Source organism: Leopardus geoffroyi, chromosome A2 (genome assembly GCF_018350155.1).
Source record: "Leopardus geoffroyi isolate Oge1 chromosome A2, O.geoffroyi_Oge1_pat1.0, whole genome shotgun sequence".
In the NCBI taxonomy this organism is placed as follows: domain Eukaryota; kingdom Metazoa; phylum Chordata; class Mammalia; order Carnivora; family Felidae; genus Leopardus; species Leopardus geoffroyi.
Genome location: NC_059331.1, coordinates 75,380,357 through 75,402,632, shown reverse-complemented (window position 1 = coordinate 75,402,632; position 22,276 = coordinate 75,380,357).

The window sequence follows — 22,276 nt, the reverse complement described above, 5'->3', positions numbered from 1 at the left end:
TCAGGTAGGAAAATTGCCTTTCTGCGTCCCTATATACTGATCCCACTAATGCTGGGTAGATAACCCCCACCTGGAAACGCAAAAGCCCCCTGAAATGGACTGTGGGCCTGGATATATTTGAGGAGAAAGGAAAACCCACTGCGTGTGAACTTGGATGAAGCAATTTATTACCAGCCTGAAATCTCTCCAGAGCTACGTAGTAATAATAATAATAATAAAAATCAACCTGACCCCGAAGCCTCCCACCCCCAACACACACCATTCCCACCACCACCCGCCATCACACTTGAATATTTTATGTTGTGCTGAACAGGGATTCAGTCCATCGGTATTAAACCGTTTTACACATTTTTGTTGCAGGACTTCTCAGTGAATGTTAATGAATGTTAATTAAGCCCAGTGCCGGGTGCTGATCATATAAAGATGAATAATGCAGAATTCCCTATCTTCATGTTACTCTTAGCGTGGGATAGAAGGTAAGGGCAGAAATGTGTAACTGATCCCACTGAAAGGGTTGACGGAAGGGGTTCTCCTGGGTGGCCTCCCAAGGCCACTTGCATTCTATCTATCCATAACTTTTTTTTTTTGGGGGGGGGGTCAAAAACTACCCTGAATTGTCACAATTTTTATTGCGGTGTAGCTGTAAACATTCCACCTGTAAAGTTCAATAAAGGAGTTTTCCTGTATTTCCCGAGGGGAGAAATTTGACATTAATTACAGTTTAAAAGGCCCAGGGTAAACGATGCATGCAAGGGTCTCTTACAGAGCCCTTTCCCCGCCTTTGCCGGTCAATTCGGACGGAAACGCTGGGGTCAGACCCACGTGCCTCAAGCGCTTTCCATGGGGGGGGGGGGTGGTCTGGCTCCTAAATACAGCCTTGGCGGGATCGCCTCCTCTTGGACAGGTTGCACTCTCGCGCTCCTCATGAAATAGCCTGCCCTTCTATTCCTCCCCCAGACTCCTTCAATAATTGACGCCAACCCAGGGCCCGGAGGCCCAGACGCTCACCCTGGGGCAGCTCTCCATCAAGAAGCCACTGAGCTCCCAGGTCTGAATCCTGATCTCTGCGCTCTGCCCCACACCTTTAACTGGTGCTTGAAAGACACTGCTGGAGTCCGTGGCTTTGTGGTGGGGGGTATTTCCTCCCTTGGCTTCCTATCAGTGAGCCTAACTAAAGGGATACATTCCGAGCTCAGAGCCTCTTCCAGAGTGGAGGGTGTATCTGCAGGTTTCAAGGAATTACCAACCAGGCCACCCCCTGCCAGGATGGTCAAAATGGAGCCCAAAAGCTGTCCTGGAGGAGGAGGCTGAACCACCTCCCTCATCCACCAGAGGAGAGAATGTTCCAGAAATGGAAGACCTGCGATTTTGAAAAGATTATGGGGCATACCAAAGACCTATGCTTTAAGTAGAGCATTCTAATTGAGTGACTGCCGGACAGAATAAATTAATAACTGAACCGACCGCTGCTGAGGAACAGGCTAAGCATTTCCCTGAACAATAGTTTTTCTACATTCTTTTCATTCTGGAGGCTCAGAGAAGGTATTTCGATGGATCATAAACCTTTCATGAACCCATGCCCTGGATTTAGAGAAGCTGGAATCACTGCATGCCAACTTTTCATAATAAGTGCAGTTTACTGCCTCCTGGCTCCCAGCCCCAAAATGAACTTTTAAAGGAAAAGACTCTGAAATCAAGAACTACATGCACTAGGAACTACAGTCAAAGTTTAACATTTGCGCAATATATTAGTTAGATGTCACATTAGATGTGACATTTTCTTATTGATTGTCAAGGATTAGATAGTGAACTTAAGTGCCATTGTTGATTTATGTGTGCTTTAAAGCAATGCTATAATGGGTGCCTCTCTTTAAGATGCTAAAATTAACCCCATTCATGTTCTCCACATATATGACAGCAACTTCATCATATTGATATGTTCCAAGGTTGGCACTGGAGAGACAACATTTAGATGGGAAGGACCAACTGATCAGGCCTGGCTGCCTCCCTTGGTGGGGGGGTGGGACATTTTTCCCCACATTAATGTACACATTGTTCTCAAGTTTTTCTTAGAATCCAGGCCAAAGGAAAAACGACTGGAGATGGAAAGGTTTTGCCTCTGGCCACTCATTAGGTCTCAGTTCTCCAATTTCTAATTTCCTGTCCTGGAATATACTTCCCAGTATGACTTACACCTAGGAAGTTTCCTCCTCTGGGGGAAAATATCGCTCAACTATAGGGGAGTGGGCTTACTCTATCCCCCTAAGATATCATATTAGCACACATAGTCCAACAGCAGGGTAAGAGATAGTGTGGGTGTGTCTTTTCTCTACATGATCACCCATAAGAAATAGAATCGTAATAAGGTAAATGAATGTATTCCATTCATATATAGATGCTTTTTAAATTTTCTCCACATCCTGGTGAATAAATCATGATCGTGATTTACCCCCTACTCAAAATATTCCACAAACTCCCCTTTAATGACAAGATGAAGTCTAAACTCTTTAGCAGGGCATTCAGGACCCTTCAAGCAATAGAATGAAAAATAAAGGAACAAAGTTTAATAGCCCTGTAACATTTTAGTTGTGACCAATCCCCTTCTAGATTGAGGTCCTCCAGTGCGTGATTGAGTTACAGTCCCGTCTCTGCCATTTTCCATCCACATCATTTGGGAGAAACCAGTCAATGTTTCTATATAAGGACTCTGAGTTTCAGACACCAGACACATTAACTAGTTTCTCCTAGGTTACCTGGATGGAAAATGGCAGAGATGGGCTGGGGACCAAGTCTGTTTGGTTCCAGACTTGAGCTTCTATGAGTTCCTATAAGTCAACTCAATGACATTTGCAGTGACTGGGACATAGCAGATACTTAACAGAGGCTAATTATTATAAGTTCCTCTCCCACATGGCATCCAGAGCTAAGCAACTGACAGTATCTCTGGTATCTCATGTGTCTTGAATTAATGATTAGGTTAATGACTTCCATTTTTCAAATAAGGAAATTGAAGCTCAGGGGGGTTAAATGGCCTGCACAGTTCTGGGGATAGAAGGTGGCAAAGCCAGGATTGTAACACAAGTCCTTCGATTTTTTTTTTTTTTTTGTCTTTTTTCGAGAGAGGGAGGAGGTAGGGAGGGACAGAGAGAGAGGGAGAGAGAGAAAATCCCAAGCAGGCTCCACTCTGACAGCACAGAGCCCAACACGAGGCTCGATCTCATGAACCTTGAGATCATGACCTGAGCCGAAATCAAGAATTGGCCACTGAACCGACTGAGCCACCAGGCACCCGAAGTCCTTTGATTCTCAGTCTAATGTTCTGTGCCAAGCCACTCACTAATCATATATTTAAAATTATTAGGGAGAGATATAATTGACAATAAAAGAATGAATATTTAAATTTCCTAAGAGAAGAGGGTTTTTCTTGGAGAAAAATTCATCCTACCCATCTCTTGGCAAGATTGTCAAAATAGCTATTGTTTAAAAGTAACCCATTAGTGTTCTTTTAAAACAGATTTTTAAAAAGTAAAATCTATGCTTCTCTGTAGATGAATAAAAGCAGATTTCAGCAGGTCGGTTTGAAGGAGCTGGTAGCATATTTGTGATAAATAGAAAGGAAATCTATTTTTATTGACTCAATCCTTAGGATATCAGAATGAAAGTATAAGTATATGCTTACATATTAATCTCCTAATCATTTTTCTTCTCTTCAATGCCTGAGTCATCCTGCTTGAAAACATGAGGAGAAATCAAGGATTTATGGTAGATTTCTTAGCCCTTGATATACATAAAATAGGGGAAAGGCACAAGCTAAAAAGTCCGATGTGGCCTTGAGTAAAACCAAATATATTTGTTAGGTTTTCTGTCCACTATCCTTTTCAGAAAAGTACTCCTCTAACATTGAAAGTGAATATAGCTAAGCTTTAAAAAAAAAAAAAAAAAAAAGGAAAAAAGGAAAAAGAAAAGAAAGAGGACTTTTCCCTCCCTTGTGTTGAAACACCCTATTAAAAGCTTGAGAATAGAATTTCCTTCCCTATCAATGGTTTCCTTTTCTATTAAGCGAATATTGATTTCCCCTCCCCCGCTTTTGATACCGGAGTCCAAATGACTGTGGCCCTTTGGGTTTGCTTTCTTCTTTGTGCATTGATGACTAGTGAGCCCTGTTTGTAACTTGCCTGCTCCTTGGCAGCCGACAGGGGGTGCTCAGTGCATATTTGGATGAGGATCTGATTCAAAACAATCTTCAGTTTTATTTTTCTCTACTTTCAGAGCCAGAGTAAAGACTGTACTTCTTCTCACACACAAAGGTTTTGCAAACATGTTCAGAAGCAAAGGGAGGAAATGCATAGGTTAGCGAAGGGGGCCTTGGGGAGAGGCACTGTTTATACATGAGGCAGGACTGAGGTTTGGGGGACTTGGGTTCCTGAAGGATTTGGGTCATTGATCTATCAATTATACCTGAATTTTCTCAGCTCTAATGACTACGTTTATTGGATAATTTATCAACTTCTTATTTTGTGTACATAGAGAGTGAGGAGTGGGGAAAATACATTCTAATTTTGCTTTTTCCTTGTTACTCTGAGGCATATCACTAAGCATTCAGTCTTGGCTTCTCCGGGAATAGAATGCAGAATGGGATCCTGCGTTTCCACCGACAGTTTCTCCCATGAATAAACTTCTTGGTGTTCAAACGGCACATGAAAATAATAAAGACATTTTGGTATATAAAATTTGGCGGACAGCCATACACGATAAGATTAAGGAAAAACTGGCGAGGTGTTAGGATTTGAAGTAACTCTTACCTACTTAGATTCAGATTCAGCTTGAATTTATAAAATCCCTAAAAATAAAAGTGCATGTGACATATTCAAAGATTGTCTGATCGTAATGTTTAAAAGATCAAGCTTAAACTTGGAAGGGGATTAAAAATAAGTTGCCTGAACACAAGACAAATGCTGACAGAAACAAGTTATTTTGAATCATTTGCCTCCAAAGACAGATGAAAAAGATCAGAAGTAAAAAGCTCTCATTAGAAGAAAATATAGCATGTGGCAAGCCGTATAAAATTTATCAGGTTATATCACCGAGAAATACCAAAAGTCACAGGTATATATTGAAATATCTTAAAAATAATTAATATCGCTTCTCTTTTATCCAACTGGTAAATAAGGTTTCTTGTAGAATTATTAAAGCCTTTATTTTGATTTACACGGCAAAGACTTCAGAAAGACTAATGGTGTTGCTCCTTATTCAACAAAAACCACAAGGAAAAATGTGCATCTTAGAAACAGACTTTGTTTTCTCTTTCTGGACCCCAAACAACTTCTAGCTAAAAGACATATTTTGATTAAGATAATATTTTTCCCTAATCAATATTTTTTACCTCTGGGTTATTACTTCCTTGAAGGCTTCTCTGCCTTTTTTTTTTTTTTCCTTTCTAAATTAGTCCATGTGGTTTATGAGAAATCATCAGCACTGCCATATGCTGCCGGTTACATTAAATCTTTCCCCCAGTATTTACTACTCAGTGGCAAGGCTTGTCTCTAGCCTTTATGGTTTGGCATCAAATCTTGAAATGTGTATTTTATACTTAATTGGAATGGGGATAGGAGCACAGGAGCAGAATTAACCACTAATGAAATAACACTCCTCTAGACTGACATTGACCAGTTTCCAACTTGGTTGGTAAAATGCCTGAATGTTGGTGTGAAACCACATCCATTGTGGCCCACGTGCTTTGTACGTGTGCCTAGAATTATGTACTGTTAGAAGTGTGTCAAATTGCCATCAAAGTATCTGAATGCTTACTCTGGATTTAAAAAAAATGTTTATGTACTTATCTTGAGACAGAGAGATTGCAGGTGGGAGAGGGGCGGAGGGAGAGAGAGAGAATCCCAAGCAGGCTCTGTGCTGTCAGCGTGGAGCCTCGTGCGGGGCTCGATCTCACGACTGTGAGATCATGACCCGAGGTGAAATCAAGAATCAGATGCTTAACCCACTGAGCCACCCAGGCGCCTCCCCTCTGGATTTTTGTACCTATCTCAACTGCAAGTGGGTGACAAACAGTTTGCAGACCAGCACTGGACAGAGTATGAGGAGGAGAGGGAGACTCGTGCCCCCTTTGATTTTGTCCGCCCCATCCACTCTCCAGCATCCTGTTTCCCCAAACATCTCCACCCTCACCCTCACCCCCAACACCTATGTAACACACACGCAGACACACACATAGTGGCTGAAGGTCCAGTGTAATGAGAATCCTGACAACTGGTAAAATCTGGGGGGCCTTAAACGGTCTGATCACAAATTCCCCTCCTCACTTTGCTCCTGTGGAGAAGGACCTTGCCTAAATAAATTTCCGTATTAAAGGACCAGGCCCAGTTCCTGCTAGTCTAGTTTCATTTCCCTGCCAGCACATGGAATGCTTCAAATCAGCCAGCCACACGTTCCCATGGGCGCCTTATCCTCTTCATACCACACAGACTGTGTCTCACAGTTCACTCTGTTCCTGAGCACAATCCCCATGGGGCCCAGCGTGGCACCTCTCTGGATTGTGTTCTCTCTGGATTGTGAGTACATGTAATTAATAAACCGCTGTCCGTCTCCTTTGTCCAGTGTTAGGGTCATGCGTTCAACCATACCCCAATGCCAGGGTTGGGGATCCCTCCCTCACCAATGGGCAAATAAGAGGCAGTTAAAACACCGACACATACACACACGTATGCACACACACACACAGAGCTCCTGAGAATACAAAGGTTTACACTAAGCCTGGTCCTCTTTGAGGGCAATGCTTGAGATTATATTCCTGTCCCTGTACTATTGCTCTAAATCACAGTTTGCTTTTTATTTTATTTTTTGAAAGTTTATTTATTTATTTTGAGAGAGAGAAAGAGAGAGAGAGAGAGAGAATAGGGGGAGGGGCAGAGAGTGAGGAGAAAGAGAGAATCCCAGGCAGGCTCCATGCTGTCAGCGTAGAGCCCGAAGCAGGGCTCGAGCTCATGACCTGTGAACCAAAATCAAGAGTCAGATGCTTTGGGGCACCTGGCTGGCTCAGTCAGTTAGCATCCAACGTCAGCTCAGGACACGATCTCACAGTTCATGGGCTCAAGCCCCGCATTGGGCTCTGTGCTGACAGCTCAGAGCCTGGAGCCTGCTTCGGATTCTGTGTCTCCCTCTCTCTCTGCCCCTCTCCCACTCACACTCTTTTCTCTCTCTCAAAAATAAATAAACATAAAAAAAAAAAAAAAGAGTCAGACGCTTAACCAACGGAGTCACCCAGGCATCCCATAGTTTGCTTTTTAAAATGAGCAGGGTGGAATTAGGAAGGGAAGGATGTCGATCTCCAGGCTTGGAATCAGAAGATCAAAGGTGAAAAGGCATACCGTAAGCTTTCAAAGCAATATGCATTCTTCCCTACTCCTTCCTCAGCTCCACTGAGGAAGTGTGATACTGGACATGAATATTTATGTAAAATGCCCTATGTATATTTTTAAAAAGAGATATCTTAAAATGGCGGCCAGCTAACAGCTACTGACTCACTCTGTCCCATCTTCCTCCGGAGGTATCCAGAAAAAGTAATACTGCAGCTGCACTGGGCTCCGGGAATGGCTGGCACCCTGGAAGGACCAGAGGCTCTAGGTGGTTGAAATCAGTCAGGTTTGCCCTGCCCCTTCCATTCGCTCTGCCCCCATTTGTCCTCCATATAGCCAACTAATTTTTTTTTTTCAATTGTGGCAAAATACAGAGCACCTGGGTGGCTCGGTTGGTTAAGTGCCAACTTCGTCTCAGGTTATGATCTCACGGTTCATGAGTTCGAGCCCCTAGTCGGGCTCTGTGCTGACAGCTCAGAGCCTGGAGCCTGCTTCAGATTCTGTGTGTGTCTCTCTCTCTGCCCCTCCCCTGATCACACCCTGTTTCTCTCTCTGTCTCTCAAAAATAAACAGTAAAAAAAAATTACTTAAAAAATTGTGGTAAAATACATGTAACAGAATGTACAATTTGACCATTCATAAGGGTAGAGGTCAGTAGTATTAGGTATGTTCCCATTGTTGTTCAGTCATCTGAAGAATTCTTTGCATCTTGCAAAACTGAGACTCAGTAGCCATTAAAGAACAACTCCCCACTTCTCCCTTTCTTAGCTCCTGGCAACTGTCATTCTACTTTCCACTTCCATGACGTTGACTACTCTGGGTACCTCATACACATATATAAACACTCAGTATTTGCCTTTTTTGTGATTGGCTTATTTCACTTAGCATGATGTCCTCAAGGTTCACCTATTTTGGTGCATGTGTCAGAATTTCCTTCCTTTTTAAGGCTGAACAATACTCCGTGTATAGATGTACCACATTTTGTTTATCCATTCGTTCATCGGTAGACACTTGGGTCACTTCCAGCTTGTGGCTGTTGTGAATAATGCTGCTACAAACAGGGGTGTACACATATCTCTTTGAGATTCTGCTTTCAGTTCTATTGGATATATGCCCAGGAGTAGAATTTCTGGGTCATATGATAATTCTATTTTTAAGTTTTTGAGGGAACTGCATACTGTTTTCCATTGCGGCTGCACGATTTTACATTCTCACCAACAGTGTGTTTTCTTTTCTTCAAATACTCATCAACACTTGTTATTTTCTGGGTTTTTTTGGATAGAAGCCAGCCTGACGGGTCTGCGGTGGTATCTCTTTGTGATTTTGATTGACATTTACCTAATGCTTCATGTGCTTATCGGCCATGTGTATATCTTCTTCGGAGAAATGTCTGTTTGAGCCCTCTGCCCATTTTTTTAATCAAGTTTTTTTTTTTTTTTTTTTTAAACAACAGCAGTTGTTGAGTTATAGCAGTTCTTTGTATATTCTGGATATTAACCCCTTACCAGAAATATAATTTCCAAACATTTCCTTCCTCTGCTGATTTGGTCTCTTGATGCACAGAAGAGTTTAACATTGATGTAGTCCAATTTATCTCTTTCTTTTGTTTTGTTGCCTGTGTTTTTGGTGCCATATCCAAGAAATCATTGCCAAATCCAAAGTCATGAAGTTTTTTCCCCACCATTTTTTCTAAGAGTTTTATAGTTTTAGTTACTTTTTTAAAAAAAAGTTTTTATCTATCTATCTATCTATCTATCTATCTATCTATCTATCTATCTAAGTAATGTCTACATCCAGTATAGGGCTGGAACTCACAACCCCAAGATCAAGAGTCACACACTCCTCCAACTGAGCCAGCCAGGCCCCCCCCTATAGTTTTAGTTCTTATATTTTGCTATTTAATCCATTTTGAGTTAATTTTTTTTATAGTGTCAGGTAAGAATCTAACTTATTCCCTTGCACATGGATATCCAGTTTTCTAGACACTATTTGTTGAAACATAGGTGTGTTATTTAAAATATTTATATATGTATGTATGTATGTATGTATGTATGTATGTATGTATATCTCAGAGGAGATATGCTTCCTTGTGTGTGTGCTGTAGAGGTACTAGCCTGGCAGAAAGATTGAAAGCAATGGACGGGCGCCTGGGTGGCTCAGTCAGTTGAGCATGCGACTTCGGGTCAGGTCATGATCTCGCCATTTGTGAGTTCAAGCCACTATTCATTTTGCCTCATAGAATCATCCACTGTCCCTTTTGAGGCAAGCTGATAGAGATCTACAGGAACCCAGTAAGAGCAGGTAGCTCTATTTGAGCCACTTTCCAATTCTTGGTTGGCTGCAAAATTCAGCATGGCCAGCAGAAACATGGCTGTAGTTAAAGGCTGACCTGGCTCACCCCTTTCTTCTTTTTTAAGTTTATTTATTTTTTTGAGAGAGACAGAGACAGCACAAGTGAGGGAGGGGCAGAGAGACAGAGGGAAAGAGAGAGAATCCCAAGCAGGCTCCGCATTGCCAGTGCAGAGCTCGATGTGGGGCTCAAACCCATGCAGCCGCGAGATCATGACCTGAGCTGAAACCAAGAGTTGGACGCTTGCTCTACTGAGCCACCCAGGTGCCCCTTGCTCACCCCCATCTTACTCTACTCTCCTTGCAGGTATCTGTGAACATGATACCTTCTACACCTCCTCACCACATGGAGAGTCTTGTGCCTGTAAGTAGAAGTGACGTGAGCGTGTTTAATTGCCAGTGTGAGCCCACCACAGAGGCCACCATGGAGAACGCCTTGCATTGAGAGGAAACTACAGCAAGACTAAGACAGCTTGGATCTGCTTCATGGAGAGGACAGTTGTCCTCTGCAGTAGACAGGAGACGTGGATGAGTAAGAAATGGACTCGTGTTGTATCAAGGCTCTGGGATTTGGTATTGTTTGTTTCTGCAGCACACCTTGGCCTTCATTGGCTAAATCTCTAGCTTTCCTCCTTTACTGTTGACCTTGGTGGTAGCAATGTGGGGTTATGGAGGGCCGGAGGGGTCGGGGTGGGGGGAGTCCTAGCTTCCTCACTCTAAGTAACTGTCGAGGCAGCTCAGACCAACTAGCGTGAACACACTGGTCGGGGTAGGACTTCTGTGGGGTTGCCATTGGAACCAACAAATGCGGTCTGGTCTTCAGACATGCCTCTGGGTTCCCGCTCTGTCCATAGGTAGAGAGAAGGACCGTGAATAATTCAGTCAGACTCCGGTTGGCCTCCATTTTTTATTCTTCTAATGCTGAATTTGAGAAAAAAGTGGATTAACGTCTGCAGGGTCTGAGGGAAAAAAGATGTGACTCTAGAATTACACAACCACCCATGTGTCCTTTGTACTAGCAACAGGAATACATAAGTAAATAAATAACAAAATATAATTCTCTGGTCAGAACAACACAAAGGAATAAAACCATAAATTCAGCATGGATTAAAATAAGCCTTAGCAAATGTTACATATTAAAAATTGGAAAATGTTATGTAACAGAAAATTTCTACAAAATGTGTGATTTTTCTTGGGGAAAAACAAATCTGGAAATTATCACAAATGGAAACTATGAGGAAGTAAATGCTTGAATAGAGAAAAAAATAAACTATTGAAAATAATATCAAGGAGTCATATTTTTAACATAAAAATTTTTTTTTAAGTAGGTTTCACACCCAATGTGGGGCTTGAACTCACAACCCTGAGATCAAGAGTCACACGCTCCACCTACTGAGCCAGGCAGGTGCCCCTCAAAGAGTAATATTTTTTAACAGTTTCAGAACCACTCAGCTGTGCTGGAAAATTCATTGCATTATAAGCATTCCCACACGTTAAAGTAAAACGTAAAAAACCATGTAGTCAACTGTTATAAAGTTATCTTGATTCAGACACTGAAGCCCGATCAAAGTAGCATGAATATACAACAGACTGATTTTAATTATTCATAAATTGCCTAACTCATAAATAAAATTCTGTTTTCTCATCTAAACATGGGGATAATAATACTGCCTACATTACAGTCATAAGCGTCACATGAGGTAACATGTTTGGCGTTCAGCAGTTAATGCACTTAGCAAGTGCTTGATAGCTGTATTTATTGTTTGGTAGCTATATTTATTGTTTGGTAGCTGTATTTACTGTTGCGGCATTTTCCAAATGGAAAAGACTTTAGTGAATCATTTCCCATTCTTGTAGTTTTAAAGATATTGATTTTACCCAAATTGATTGATAGGTTTGTGACAATCAAAATACAAAGGAGAGTCTCCAAAGAACCTGAAAAACATTTCTAGTTATTCTTGAGGAATAACACGGCATTAAGAGCGAATAGAATTTTGAATAGAGAAGCATAACTGGAGTGTTTGTCCTAACAAACATTATAACATACAACAAAGCTACAATAACTAAAACTGTTTAGATACAGATTAGCAGAATAGAAGGAAGCGTCTAAAATAAATTCTACTTATTATTCGATGAGAAAAATCACCACAGGTACACGATAAAAGATGAAATATCCAATAAATGGTGTCCAGGGTGTTAGCTATTTAAAAAAACAATAATAATGTAGGTTTTACCTCACATCTAATACACCTAAATTGCAAATGAAGGTAAGTAAAACATTTAAAATTTTAAAAATGAAAGAAAAGACCATAGACGTGAATACACGTAGTAAATCTTAGAATGGAGAAAGACTTCCTGACTACAAATGCAATGAAACAAATTAAAAAAGAAATGATAGATATGATAAAAAATTGCGTGCCACCAAAACATTTTAAAAGGAAACAAACAAACCTTTCAGAAAACATTAGATGTTAACGATCACATATAAATTAGTAAGAAACTCTTCCAGAAAAAAAAGGGGGAAAGACAATCCACAAGAGAGAAGTTGAAAACGCCAATGAGCATACGAAGAAATGAACATATTTTGTGTTTTAAAATGGAAGATTAAAATAAAAACGAAACACTCGTATTTTGCATGATGGATAGAAAGCAGATTTTTAAGAAAATGTTAACACTCAACACTGGAGAGAATCCAAGGAAACTCTTCAGAATGGCTGAGCATTAAACATTTCCCAGATTCTGCCCATGCTTGAAGGAGAGAAGCCCAGAGGCTGAACCACGTTTCAAGTGTGGGAGCAGGGGGCAGCTGGATTTTTGCAGCAAGGTAGAAGGAAGCAGCCCAGAAGAGTGTCAGCCCAGATGCCCCCCACGGCCTGTCAGGGGCCTGCAAACAGATGCCTAGCTCCTTGTTACAAAACTGATTTATTTATCTCAAACAGGAGTGAGTCGGTCAGTAAATTCCTTTCTTAGACTATAATTATATGAATCCCTGCCCATATGAAAAATGTGCGGTAGGACTTAAAAAAGGGATCATTCAAAAAAAAAAAAAGGGGGGGGGGGATCATTCTTCTATCATGGAATGAGACCACAGGTAACTTTTGTTGTTGCTATCATACCCAAATACAGGCAATTCTCTTTGCGAAGTGTCTTGACAGCCCCGGATTTGATTAGATGCTAAAATAGTCTCTTTAATCACGGAAAGAAAATTAACGATTCTCCTTACAAAAATACACTAGACTAGAACATATACTCAGAGTTTTTAGAAAATGCTTGTGTATGACAATATCTGCATTTTATACCACCTGCTTGAGGAATAAAATGTATCTTATATATATTTTAAGTCAATTTTAATAAAAAGAGACGCCTGGGTGGCTCAGTCGGTTAAGCGTCTGACTTCGGCTCAGGTCACAATCTCACAGTTTGTGAGTTCGAGCCCGTTTCTGGCTCTGCACTGACAGCTCAGAGCCTGGAGCCTGCTTCGGATTCTGGGTCTCCCTCTCTCTTTCTGCCCCTCTCCCCTGCTCGTGCTCTGTCTCTGTCTCTCAAAAATAAACGTTAAAAAAATTTTTTAAACCAATTTTAAGATCAGTGGAACAATTTCGAATAGATAAAAATCACAAGCTTTCTGGGCGCCTGGGTGGCTCAGTTGGAGTGTCCGACTTCGGCTCAGGTCATGATCTCACGGTTCGTGAGTTCAAGCCCTGTATCCGACTCTGCACTGACAGCTCAGAGCCTGGAGCCTGCTTCGGATTCTGTGTCTCCCTCGCTCTCTGCCTCTCCCCCACTCTGTCTCAAAAAGAAATAAACATTTTTTAAAAAATCACAAACTTCTCTGTTCAGAAACTAAAAAAGGCGTTAAAACAACACTGGAATGACAGACCTGCCAAGCCTCTAACTACCGAATCTCCTTTTTCCATGACGTCAGTGAGATTTTGGCCCACTTGCTTTGTATTTAAGATTTGACTTTTGGCATCTTCCCGCCTCCCTGCCCCGGCCTGCGTGAGTATAAAAACATGGACTATTTCGAATTTGCACAGCTTGAATTTGTCAGTGCTTTGTACGTCTATCAGAGCTCATTTGCACTGTCTTCACAGAAGTCTATCAGCACGGTTCGGTTTCAGTGCAGGTATTTTCAGATCAATTTCTTACACACCGGGCCAAGAGACTGGGTCCCTTCTACAGCCAGGACTGAGTCCTGAACAGAACTGGGAATTTCCATGAGGGATTTTCTGAGCACAGAGAGCCTTTTGGGAAACACGTATGGAATGTCACCTTTTTGTTTTTCTTCCATAATAATTTTCCAAAAGAATTCTCTTAATGCAGGGCTTGCACACTCAAATGTTCAAAGGGGCCAGAAGCTGACCAAGAGTTGTTATGATTTTGTTAAATTACCATCTGTTTAGTGGAACACAGCTGCTGAGTCACAGGTCAGCAACAGAGCACAAAAGAAATTGAAACAGAGAAGTTTATGACTCCCACGTCCTGGAGGAAGTAAACAGCACAATATGAGGGGCCACACGAGGAGGTTAAGGCAGAGGACTTGAGGCACAAGACTTTATTAGAGTCTGTGAGTGCAGCGTTTGTGGTTCCCTGACTAAGACCAGATTGGTCGATTCAAACCCAAAGAGTGGGTTTTTGGTAAGCTCCACGGGGGCCATACCTAAGGGGCACCCAAGAGGAAGGAACTAGGAAGAGGGGACACTGGATCGCAAGAGCCATGGGGAAGTTATATTGGGGACTTAGGATTGCTTGTGACCTTGCATGCTGCTGTGGAGGGCATGCACTTATGCAAGGGGCTAGTATTTAAGATCCCTGCAGACTGGGGCACCTGGGTAGTTCAGTTGGTTAAGCGTCCAACTTCGGCTCAGGTCGTGATCTCACAGCTCACGAGTTCAAGTCCCACGTTGGGCTCTGTGCTGACAGCTCCGAGCCTGGAGCCTGCTTCAGATTCTGTGTCTCCCTCTCTCTCTGCCCCTCTCCCACTTATGCTCTCTCTCTCTCAAAAATAAACATTAAAAAAATATATTTCTGATTTTAAATCAACACACTGGTAGTTCTGGTGCTTCCCTTAGTTTTTCAAACAATTTAGTTTTGCAAAAGTCTCTTGGGTGTGATCATTCCTGCGTACTGACACGTATCCAATTCAGGCATTCTATGAGAGACCCTGTCCTGTTCTAATCAACCTGTTTGATTTCACCTCTATCACATGCATAGTCAAATTTCTAACGTGATATGACAAAAAAGGCAAAGTGAGCCAATATAATCCCTTCTTCTCCTCATTCTTGTGCCCTGAGTACCCTAGTGAGATTTACGGTGTACCCCTGCTATTCATTCCTTCAACCCTTATTAAGAAGGCATCACATGTCCAACTCTGTGTAATGTGGGAGCAGATATTTACCCTGCCAAAGAGCACCTGTGGCTACCGGAGGGTTTTGAACCCATTTGAGTCAGTTCAATCATGTGCAGCTATTAGGTTCTTTTCGGTAAATAGTAATAGCTGCTATTATCAATACTCTGGTAGTTAACTAATCCTCCAAAATCTGGTTTTAAAGGAAAGCAAGGTCTAAGGGCACCTGGGTGGCTCAGTCAGTTCAGCGTCTGACTTTGGCACAGGTCATGATCTCGCAGTTCATGAGTTTGAGGCCCACTTTGGGCTCTGTGCTGACAGCTCGGAGCCTGGAGCCTGCTTTGGATTCTGTGTCCTGCTCCTCTCTCTGCCCCTCCTCTGCTCATGCTCTATCTCTCAAAATAAATGAATAAACATTTAAAATGAAAGGAAGGAAGGAAGGAAGGAAGGTCCTAGGTCAAATTCTGCCACACATACATTTATTAAATAAACAGTTTTAGTAAGCAGGCACATAAACCATCAAACGACTCATTCTGTGAGTTCCATGGAGACCTACCTCTCTGTACTTTAGGCGATCTGCAAACACCTTGGAAGGCTCACTTGAGCAATTTTGGCCACAATCCAAAGATAGAATTTCCCCGATAATTGGCAGCAGACGACCATGAGCCTTTGAAATTGAGCCAGGAATCATATCCCAGGTGCCATCTTGAGGACCTGTTGGTTTGTGTATGATAAGGGCTTACCTAAAGTAATTTACTCAATGCACAGATCTCAAAGGCCACTTGTTTAACTAATTTAACCAATCCTAACATTTTTTGCACTGAGGATCAAGCCAGAAATTTCACCAACACAAACCCGTTTCGATACACAACATGTAAATTAGCGAAGTGTCTAGCTTTGATGAAAGATAAAGATAGCTGTGTTCTCTGCATAGCTGTGGCCTTTCTGATTAAAAGCTAGCTGAACCCCCACCCCCCACCCACCCCTTGAGTGTAAATTCCTGATTAGGATAAGTGACAGCCCCTAGTGTGTAGGTTAAAATTAATACACTCATCTCTTTACATCACACTGTCTGCACTGAAGTATTTTTATGCAAATTATACACATTATAAAACAGGGTTTTAAGCTATATACAGTTTTAATACCATTTGAGTTTCTTCCGAAGTGTATTAAAGCTCAGGAAGAATGGAGCTTGGGCCCCTTCCCTGGCAATGATTTGTATTAAATATACTCGTTACTGGTAACTCTACTAGGAAAAGGAAAATGTTATTTTAAATTTATCTATCTCTCTATCTACCTATCTATCTTTCAGTTTAAGTTGGCCAACCTAGGAAAAAGGCAGAATTCCTCTTAGGGTAAAAACTTCTCTTTTGTAGAGTAAAATCACCTATTTGACACAAAACTGTAGGGCATAGCCCAGTAAGTTAAGATGGAGACCAATAAAGAACTGAATTTAGAAGTGGTAAATGGATTCAGTAAAGTTGCAGCATACAAAAATCAACATACAGAAATCTGTCGCATTTCTAGACACTAATAGTGAAGCATCAGAAAGTGAAATTAAGAAAACATTTCCATTTATAATTGCATCAAAAACAATAAAATCTCTAGGAATGAATTTAGCCAAAGATGTGAAAGTCTTGTACTTTGAAAACTATAAAACACTGATGAAAGAAATTCAACATGAGGCAAAGAAATGGAAAGAGATTCCATGCTCGTAGGTTGGAAAAACAAATACTGTTAAAATGTCTATTCTACCCAGGTGCGTAAGTGGCTCAGTTGGTTAAGTGTCCAAATTTGTCTCAGGTCATGATCTCATGGATCGTGGGTTTAAGTCCCATGTCAGGCTCTGCACTGACAGCTCAGAGCCTGGGGCCTGCTTTGGATTCCTTGTCTCCCTCTCTCTCTGCCTCTCCCCTGCTTGTGCTCTGTCTCTGTCTCTGTCTCTCTCAAAAATAAATAAACATTAAAAAAATGTCCATACTACGGAAAGCAATCTGCAGATTAAATGCAATCCTTATCAAAATACCAACAGTAGGGCTCCTGGGTGGCTCAGTTGGTTGAGTGTCTGACTTCACCTCAGGTCATGATCTCACAGTTTGTGGGTTCGAGCCCACATCAGGCTCTCTGCTCTCAGCACAGAGCCTGTTTCAGATCCTCTGTCCTCCTCTCTCTCTTTCTCTCTCTCTCTGCCATTTACCCACTCTCTCTCATTCTCTCTTTCTCTCAAAAGTAAGTAAACATTAAAAAAAAAAAAAGAAAAAATACCGACAGCATTTTTCACAGAACTAGAACAAACAATTCTAAATTCGTATGTTATCACAAAGAACCTTGAATAGCCAAAACAATCTTGAATAGCCAAAACAAGCTTGAGAAAGAAAAACAAAGCTAGAGGTATCACAATTCAGACTTGAAGTTATATTACAAAGTGGTAATAATTGAAACAGTATGTTACTGGCATAAAAATAGACACATAGATCAATAAAATAGAATAGAAAACCCAGAAATAAACCCACAACTATATGGTCAATTGATCTTTGACAAAAGAGGAATGAATATACAATGGGAAAAAGACAGGCTTCAACAAATGGTGTTGGAAAAACTGGACAGCTTCCTGCAAAAGAATGAAACTGGAACACTTTCTTACACCATCCACAAAAATAAACCCAAAATGGATTAAAGATCTAAATGTGAGACCCAAAACCATAAAAATCCTGGAAGAGAGCACAGGAAGTAATTTTTCTGACATTGGCTGTAGCGACATTTTTCTAGATATGTCTCTTGAGACAAAGGAAATAAAATAAAAAAATAAACTGCTGGGACTGAATCAAAATAAAAAGCTTTTGCACAGTGAAGGAAACAATCAACAAAACAAAAAGGCAACCTACTGAATGAGAGAAGATGTTTGCAAATGACATATCCAATAAAGGATTAGTATCCAAAATATATAAAGAACTGATATGGGGCATCTGGGTAGCTTAGTCTGTTGAACATCCAACTCTTGATTTTGACTCAGGTCATGATCCCAGGATATCCTGGGATTCAGCCTCTCGTTGGGCTCCACATTGAGCGTGGAGCCTGCTTAAGATTTTCTCTCTCTCCTCCTCCTCCTCTCTCCTCTCTCCCACTTGCATGAACACTCTCTCTCTCTCTCAAATAAAAAAAAGAGAACTGAGACAACTCAACATCTAAGAAACAAATAACTCAATTAAAAAAATGGGCAGAGACATGAACAAACATTTCTCTAAAGAAGACATCCTGATGGCAGACAGATGAAAAGATGCTCATCATCACTGATCATCAGGGAAATACAAATCAAAACTACAGTGATGTATCACCTCAATAAATAATGTGTCAGCCGTCAATAAAATGTCTGCTACACAGAAGAGTTGTGGTTAGTGGTCTTTTGAGAGAATGATGGAGGCGAGGTGGGGTAGAGCAGGGACTAAGGGGGTTCAGAGAGAGGACAGCAGCCCAGGCATTGAACAATGAGTACTGATCTCTCTCTGAACTCAGCTGACCAATTGAGAATTCAGCAAGATTATACATTGGAGCTAGAAGTGACCGGGAACTTGGAAGGTCCTCTGGGAGTCCTCTAAAATCTTGGGGAAGGTTTGAACTTCCCACAATCCATGTAGCATAGGTTGGTGCCATGCTACATCAGATATAAACTAAAGAATAGCCCCAGGGGGTTACAGACATCTAGATCTAGAAGCTGGAATAAAATAAAAGCAGATCTAAATCTAGAATGCATCCCTTATTGACTGTCCCCAAATGCAGGGAATTTTCAAGACATTTTTATTTATTTAACTGAGAAAATGAGTTGTTTTCTCACATTGGAATTTTTTAAGGCAATATTCTTTCTACGATCAAAAATATGTTCTTGTTCAAAATTTTTTGATGCCAGAATTCTTTGGCATTTAAAGTAAAATCATATCATAAATCATAGCTGCTGTTCCTATATACTCTGCTCAGCACCACGGGTCTGGCATGCTACTAAGTGTTGAAGATGTACAGAGAAAAAGACAGTTGTTGCCATATTCAAATCTCTGCTGGCAAAAAAATAAATTTTAGGGGCATCTGGGTGGCTCAGTTGGTTGGGCATCCAACTCTTGATTTTGGCTCAGCTCACGATCCCACGGTTTGTGGATTCAAGCCTCTCATCAGGCTCTGATGTTGACAGCATGGAGCCTGCTTGGGATTCTCTCTCTCCTTCCCTCTCTCTCTCTGCCCCTCTCTCACTCAAGCGTTCTCTTTCTCCGTCTCTCAAAAATAAATAAACTTTAAAAAAATTTTTTAAAAAGAAAAATAAATTCTATTGAATTTAATGAAATCAGCTTTTTTTTAAGTTTATTTATTTATTTATTTATTTTTTTAATTTTTTTTCAACATTTATTTATTTTTGGGACAGAGAGAGACAGAGCATGAACGGGGGAGGGGCAGAGAGAGAGGGAGACACAGAATCAGAAACAGGCTCCAGGCTCTGAGCCATCAGCCCAGAGCCTGACGCGGGGCTCAAACTCACGGACCGCAAGATCGTGACCTGGCTGAAGTCGGACGCTTAACCGACTGCGCCACCCAGGCGCCCCAAGTTTATTTATTTTTGAGAGAGAGAGAGCACAAGCATCGGAGGGACAGAGAGCGAGAGGGAGAGAAAGAATATGAAGCAGGCTCCATGATGACAGTGCAGGGCTCCACCCAGGGCTTGATCCCCTGACCCTGAGATCACAACCTAAGCCAATATCAAGAGTTGGACGCCTAGCTGATTGAGGCACCCAGGTGCCCCTGAAATCAGCTTACCCTTTATTCAATCTGAGCAGCCTTCCAAAACTTAACGTGATGACTTAACATGAGCATAAAATAGACATTCTTCTAAAGTGTTCCCTAGTGAGCTTCTCTGAGCTGTGGATATTCTGGGAAGGCTCAACTTTAGATTCTGATTCTGAGGAGGCCACATTTGCCTTTTAGACTAAAATTTACTCGTAAGTAAACAGTCTGTCTGCAACTTCCACACTTCCCATCCAAGCTGTTGTGATACTTCTCGAGGCCACTGATCATTTCGGACTTTTCATTGATTGAATTTGTGTTTTAACATATGTAAAAAACATTAGGCTGTGTTTGTCTGTTTGGAAAATCTGATGGTTTTAATTTTATAGGTAGACTCGTAGTTAGTTCCTACATATTCAGCATCCAGACAACATTAAAATGGAGACTTATTTCGCTGAGATGTGAGTGATATAATTCAAAGAATGCCAGGGGAATTACTTTTTGTGGTGTTGGGGGGCACTGAGTTGGGTGTTAGTTGTGAGGCAGAGGAAGATTTAATATACTAAATCTGAGTATTTTAGAGTTGGGACCTTTAGAATGGAAATGGGCTCCTGGGTGGCTGAGTAGGTTGAATTTTCAACCCTTGATTTCATGGCAGTTCATGATACCAGGGTCATAGGATCAAGGTCTGTGTCGGGCTCATGCTGAGGGTGGAGCCTGCTTAAGATTCTCTCTGTGTCTCTCCCTCTCTCTCTCTCCTTCTGTCCCTCTCTCCCACTTGCGCTCTCTCTATAAAATAAATTTTAAAAAATTAAAAAAAAAAGAAATGGGTAGACTTGGAATAATTGGATAAAGGAAAAGGGTTTTCAGTTGGATATACAGATGGGGGTGTGGGCGCAGGGGACACAGGTGAAGAGGTCACAAAAATGTGAAGGAGATGATTCATGTTCTGACCTATCACCTCCACTTCTGTGTCTAGACCAACTTTGATGCCCTCTTTCCCTTCCACACCAGCTGGCCATCCTGGAGGGACACCACTGCTACAAATACTGGTCCAAGAATCAAGTTTCAAACATAGGATTCACTACTACTTATCTGCAAGTCTTTGTGAAAATATTACCTCTTTCAGCCTCGGTTTCTTCATCAGTAAAATTAGTCTAATATTGCCAAATGGAAGATTTTAGTCAGGATTAGTATATTTCATAGAATCTAAGATAAGATTGATTATAGGACATATTTTACGTACAACTAAAGAAAAGGAAAAAAAATAACACCAGTTGAATTATAGCACCATAAATCTAAGGATGCACTCTGATATTGGAAATGCTAAAATGTGAACATTTTATGTGGAAATGTGGAAATGTGGAAATGCTAAAATACAACAAATGCAATATTTAATATTGAGGCATCTTGAAAAATGTAAAGTACTATACAAATATTATTTATTATTGGTTTTATTTTGTGATATATAATGACATGAACCTGATGGATACACAAAAATGATGAACTCTCATCAAGTTCTGGCACAAAGAAATGAGAACCTAGCCCTTGAAATCTGAGAAGGCAGAGACTTTATGAAATATGACATTGACAAAAATGAACTATTGGGACCTCATCAAAATAAAAAGCTTCTGCACAGCGAAGGAAACAATCAACAAAACAAAAAGGCAACCGACAGAATGGGAGAAGATATTTGCAAATGACATATCAGATAAAGGGTTAGCATCCAAAATCTATAAAGAACTTATCAAACTCAACACCCAAAAAACAAATAAGCCGGTGAAGAAATGGGCAAAAGACATGAATAGACACTTCTCCAAAGAAGACATCCGGATGGCCAACCGACACATGAAAAGATGCTCCACATCACTCATCATCAGGGAAATACAAATCAAAACCACAGTGAGATACCACCTCACACCTGTCAGAATGGCTAACGTGAACAACTCAGGCAACAACAGATGTTGACGAGGATGTGGAGAAAGAGGAACCCTTTTGCACCGCTGGTTGGAATGCAAACTGATGCAGCCACTCTGCAAAACAGTATGGAGGTTCCTCAAAAAATTAAAAATAGAACTACCCTACCACCCAGCAATTGCACTACTAGGTATTTATCCTAGGGATACAGGTATGCTGTTTTGAAGGGACACATGCACCCCAATGCTTATAGCAGCACTATCAACAATAGCCAAAGTATGGAAAGAGCCCAAATGTCCATCGATGGATGAATGGATAAAGAAGATGTGGTATATATATATATATATATATATATATATATATATATACACACACACACACACACACACACACACACACACACACACAATGGAGTATTACTTGGCAATCAAAAAGAATGAAATCTTGCCATCTGCAACTAGGTGCATGGAACTAGAGGGTATTATGCTAAGCGAAATTAGTCACTCAGAGAAAGACAAATATCATGTGA